Here is a 6000-nt window from a genome sequence, read left to right on the forward strand (position 1 = left end):
AGAAACATGCACAGCTACTCAATGAGGATGGCAAAATGATAACAGATGACAAAGAAAAGGCAGAAGTCCTCAGTTCCTACTTTGGCGCAGTCTTCTCCCCAAAAAGGGTCTATGACCCACCCAGGAAACATGAAGTAGAAGGGGCAGGATTGGAACTTGAGCTTGACAGACAAACGGTCAAGGAATACCTAATCACTTTGAATGAGTTCAAATCGGCAGGGCCCGATAAACTGCATCCTAGAGTATTGAAGGACCTGGCTGAAGAACTCTCAGAACTGCTGTCTGTTATCTTTACGAAATTGTGGAGGACTGGTGAAGTGCTGGATGACTGGAGGAGAGCTAATGTTGTCCCTATCTTCAAAAAGGGCAAAAAGGAGGAACCAGGGAACTACAGACCAGTCAGTCTAACATCAATCCCTGGAAAAATTCTGGATATAAAGCAGTCAATCTGTAAGCACCTTGAAAACAATGCAGTGGTTACTAGGAGCCCACATGGATTTATGAAGAACAAATCCTGCCAAGCTAATCTTATCTTGTTTTTTTATCAGGTAACCTCGCTTGTAGACTGTGGGAATGCTGTGGACATATATCTCGACTTCGGCAAAGCTTTTGACAAAGTGCCCCATGATATTCTGATTAGCAAGCTAGCTAAATGTGGGCTGGATGGAACAACTATCCGTTGGATCCACAGTTGGCTACAGAATCATACTCAAAGAGTGCTTATCAATGGTTCGTTCTCAAACTGGGTGGAAGTAATGAGTGGGGTACCACAGGGCTCGGTCCTGGGCCCAGTGCTCTTCAACATTTTTATTAACAACTTGGATGAGGAGGTACAGAGCATGCTTATCAAATTTGCAGACGATACAAGATTGGAGGCCACAGCTAATACCGTGGAAGACAGACAGAAAGGCAAATGCTATATTGGGCTGCATTAACAAAAGTATAGTTTCCAAATTGCGTGAAGTATTAGTTCCCCTCTGTTCATCACTGGTTAGGCCTCATCTTGAATACTGCATCCAGTTCTGGTCTCCACACTTCAAGAAGGATGCAGACAAACTGGAACAGGTTCTTAGTACTCATCACCCATGCTGTCCTTGAACTTTGGAAGATATAGTAATTAATCATATGGACTTTTCTGTAGTACCTCCCAGTCTATGGAATGCTCTCCCCAGGGAAGCCTGCTTGACAGCAACTTTGTCATCATTTCAGCACCAGGTAAATCTGCTTTGTTTTCCCAGGCATTTCAGCAGCACCAATGATTGGATGTTTTTACTCTTACTATGCTTTCAATAGGTTTTTGTATTTTTAATACAGTATTTTGTTCTTCTTGTAAATCACTTCAGGACTGTTTGGTCTGGGATGTTATTCATAAATTCAGTAAACCTAAGGTAAAGTAACCATATTAAGCTGCCTACCAAGTGTTACATTATTTTCTCTGAGTCTTGGAAGATGTCATATGCACCGGTATGTTTTTTTTTTTTAAAGTAGAGTGAGATTCTTACATACCTTCATCAACCTTATCTCCTCACAGGGCCTCAATTTCTGCAGTGATAACTCTGTTACTGAAAATATACTCCAGGCTGGCACATAAGTTCTGGAAACAGTGTGCCAGTTCTGTCAAGGCCAGAAAAAATATGACCTAGTTCCAGGAAGAAAACCAATTGCTGGAATATCATTTCAAACAGGAGGTTCCAACTCACTGCAAATAACATGAAATGTTTCCCACTCCTTTTACTTCAAAGTGAGATAAAATATTTTCAGTTGCCTAGTCAAACAAATGTAGACTAAAGCTTTTAGCTTCTTAACAAAAAACTGTTGCACAGTAGTTAGCCAGACAAGAGGGAGGGAGGGAGGGAGGGAGGGGCAAGGGGAGGGGGAGGGGAGGGGGGAGAGGGAGGGAGGGGCAAGGGGAGGGGGAGGGGAGGGGGGAGAGGGAGGGACGGGCAAGGGGAGGGGGAGGGGAGGGGGGAGAGGGAGGGAGGGGCAAGGGGAGGGGGAGGGGAGGGGGGAGAGGGAGGGACGGGCAAGGGGAGGGGGAGGGGAGGGGGGAGAGGGAGGGAGGGGCAAGGGGAGGGGGAGGGGAGGGGGGAGAGGGAGGGAGGGGCAAGGGGAGGGGGAGGGGAGGGGGGAGAGGGAGGGAGGGGCAAGGGGGAGAGGGAGGGAGGGGGAAGGGGTGGGGGAGGGGAGGGGGGAGAGGGAGGGAGGGAGGGGGAAGGGGTGGGGGAGGGGAGGGGGGAGAGGGAGGGAGGGAGGGGGAAGGGGTGGGGGAGGGGAGGGGGGAGAGGGAGGGAGGGAGGGGGAAGGGGTGGGGGAGGGGAGGGGGGAGAGGGAGGGAGGGAGGGGGAAGGGGGAGAGGGAGGGAGGGGGGAGAGGGAGGGGGGAAGGGGGAAGGGGGAGAGGGGGAGAGGGGGAGAGGGAGAGAGGGAGAGAGGGGGAGAGGGGGAGGGAGGGGGAGGAGAGAGGGGGAGGAGAGAGGGGGGAGAGGGGGGAGGGAGGGGGGAGGGAGGGGGAGAGGGGGGAGGGAGGAGGGAGGGGGAGAGGGGGGAGGGAGGAGGGAAGGGGGAGAGGGAGGGGGGAGGGAGGAGGGAAGGGGGAGAGGGAGGGGGGAGAGGGAGGGAGGGGGGAGGGAGGGAGAGGGAGGGAGGGGAGAGATTTCCATAAAATTTGAATGGTGAAAAGAGTGGATAAGAGAAAAATCAACTCATTTGAAATGTGGTGTTGGAAGAGAGCTTCGCAGATACCATGGGCCACAAAAAAGACCAATAATTGAGTGTTAGAACAAATTAAACCAGAACTGTCACTAAACGCTAAAATGATGAAAGTGAGGTTATCATACTTTGGACACATCATGAGAAGACACATCATGAAAAGACAATAATGCTGGGAAAAAGAGAAGGGAATAGAAAAAGATGGATTGATTCCATAAAGGAAGCCACAGACCTGAACTTACAAGATCTGAACAGGGTGGTTTGTAACAGATGCTATTGGGGGTCGCTGATTCATAGGGTCACCATAAGTCATAATTGACTTGAAGGCACAGAACAACATAAATATATTATAGATGCAAGTTAAGAGTATAGCTCAGCACAGTGAGGAAGACTGTGACCAGATGGCCTATGTTCCTACTCAGTCTGCTAAGTGCTGATGGACAACTTCCAGGCCTCACTCCTGCTTTCCCTTCTTAAGGTCCTTTGTCTTTAAGTATACTTGAGCCCTTCATGCAGCGGCGTCACTAGCGGGAGTGCGGGGGGGGGTGCAGACCTCTGGTGCGCGCCCTCCCAGGGGCATGGATGAGGTGGCTGGGCTTGCGTGTGCATGTGTGTGTGCACGCTCAAGGCCAGTCCATGCCCCTGGGAGGGCACGCGCCAGAGGGTTACCCAGCCAGAGAAGGCCTGGGAACGCCTGTGCCGCCTCCCTTGCCCCACCGACGCTGCTCCCAGTCTCGCCCGCCCGCTGGCCTCTGAGGAGTTGGAGCAGCCTTGCCGGGCAATGGCGCAGGGCGGGGCGGCTCTGGGTGTCACCCCCCTCATGGTGACACCCGGGTGTGGGCTGTACCCTCTGCACCCCGTTAGTGATGCCCCTGCCTTCATGGAAGGCACATGGATACTCTGCCCCACCATTACTCCTTGAAAACCATGTGGCTTCTGCCACTATGTCCACACTGCCCTCACCTTGCCCCCCATCATCTCGGCATGCAGCAGAAACACCCTGTTTTGAGGCCTGTCCGTGCCACTGCCCTGCCAGCTGCTTCTGCTAAAAGCCGAAGTTTGTGGATGACTTTCAGAGCCCATTTCGTTCCATGTGTGGTTTTGCTTGCTGCTGGAATATTGCCCTATATTATGACAAAAAGAGTTTTGATTGTAAACTTGCTATGGCCAATGTTTAGCTTTCAGGCTAGTTTGTAAGTAGCGTTAGTGTTTTGAGATCCATTTTATGGTTTCCATCTCACCGGACAGTTGCACAAATGTCCCCCTTTCAGACTTAGCTGCCTATATAGGAGGTTAGGGCTGAACAAAGGCACTGCAATATAAGCTCTCCTCAGGCTTTTTCCTGAACATAGAAGGGCTTAAGTGAGGGAGGGAAGCAGTGGTATGCACACAAGCCCCCTCCCATCCCCAGGTGCCCTTAAACATTCGTGCATTTAGCTCAGAAGTCTAACAAGGATTTCTGAGTTCAGTAGAAGATGCTTAGAACCGTCCTGCAGACCTTCATGTTAAACACATGAAGGTCTAAACAGGAGCCGGCACACTTGAAGACCATGAGGGTGGTTTAAGCCCACTTGTATTCAGGTGAATGTCTGAATGGGGCTCTAGTGGTTAGACTGTCAGACTAGGATTGAGCAGACCTGGGTTCTGATCATCACAGTATTATAAAGCTCACTGTGTGGCACCTTATCTGACCAGATGGCTCAATTTCCCCTGTCCCACAACCTAATTGTGGGAGGCTGGCTATCCCTGTTTAAATACAGAAATACTACTTGGTGTTTGTGTACATTTCTTTGAATAAAACTTAAGCTATGGAAAAGAAACTTAAATTAAGGGGGGATGAGTTATTTACACACAAAAGATGTAGAAACATGCACACAAAAGATGCTCACATGGACCAGTGCCAAACACAATTTTATTTTCCCATCTGAAGTGGCAAACTTTGTAGAAGGCAAAGGATGGTGCTCATGCATGGAGGAATCTGCACATAGCTCGTCCATTCTCCCACTTGGCCCACCATGCTGAAGCACTGTATCAGAGGATTACAGAGAACTGAAGGTATGTACGCGCTTTCCGTTGCACTGTCCTTCCCTCTCTGCCCAGCTCGTTAGTCAAGATCTGATTGTCAAACAGCTAACAGTGAACAGAGAGGGAAGACCAGATGGCACTACGAAAAGCACACATATACCTTCCATTTCCCTCATAATATCTTGACACACTGCTACCATGTGCACTAAGTGCAAACTCTAAGGTTCAGGAAGAGTTAAACCAGGACTCTTATTGAGCCCCACAGGGATCTGCCCATGTTTCTCTTAGGTGAAGAGGGATCATTTCCAAAGTTTTAATATTATTTCCGTTTGCATAGAAGTATCTATTCTGGCACTATATTTGATTGCAGCTTGAATTCATTTTACAGTACTTCACAGTATCTCAGTAGAAAAAGCTGAGTTCATTGCTGCCAGCCACAACAGAGTTTGGCAGACACAGGCCTTATTAAATGTATTACTCTTGTCATTGGGGGGCTGAAACTATGGGTATAGATACACTTGCAGTTCTGGTGGTTTCAGTGCATCTCCACCTCTGTATTGGGAATAACTTTAGTGAAACTCTGCCCCTCGTTACTCAAAATCTGGGATTCTAGAGATTGATATGTTTTCCCTTTTCACTCTTGCTGAGGAAAGAAGAAGGTGGGAGAACAGAGACTGGGGCTGGAGGCGCTCCTGCCAAGCAGGATGGGGGCAGGGGGAGCTATGGAGGCCAGAGTGGTGGTGGTGGTGGGGAAATGGCTGCCTTCACATTCACACGCATCCTCTCTCAGAGGCTCCTGTTTGCCTTCTGTTTCCTTCAGAAGCTCCAAAACCATCTCACCTCCTCAGCTGCCGCCTTTGTGGCTATAAAACATTTGGGGAAGAGAGCATCTAGTCACAAGCTCTAAAGCAACAGAGCATTGCTCTTCTCCCTTTGCTGAAAAGTGAGATCCAGTTCCATCCACAAATGACACAAACGAGTAACTGCATGGGGGGGGGGAGAGACAAGTTGGCCGTCGTGTTGATTACAAAACTGTTTGGTCATCCCTGCCCTGCTCTGTCCGCTGGTGTGTACACAAAGTCAATATGATTAAAAAAATGAATCAAATGTGTACAGCCCGGTACATGTTCATTTCAAACTGCACCCAGACAAAATGGTGTTGTCGCTTTTTAAGGACACGGGCGTGCATGTAGCCTATGTGTCATGGCCTGAGGCTGGGATCTAACCTAGTGTGCTATCAGGGAATTCATGTTCTTAGGCCTCAGAT

Source organism: Rhineura floridana, chromosome 2, assembly GCF_030035675.1.
Source record: "Rhineura floridana isolate rRhiFlo1 chromosome 2, rRhiFlo1.hap2, whole genome shotgun sequence".
NCBI classification, from domain to species: Eukaryota; Metazoa; Chordata; class Lepidosauria; order Squamata; family Rhineuridae; genus Rhineura; species Rhineura floridana.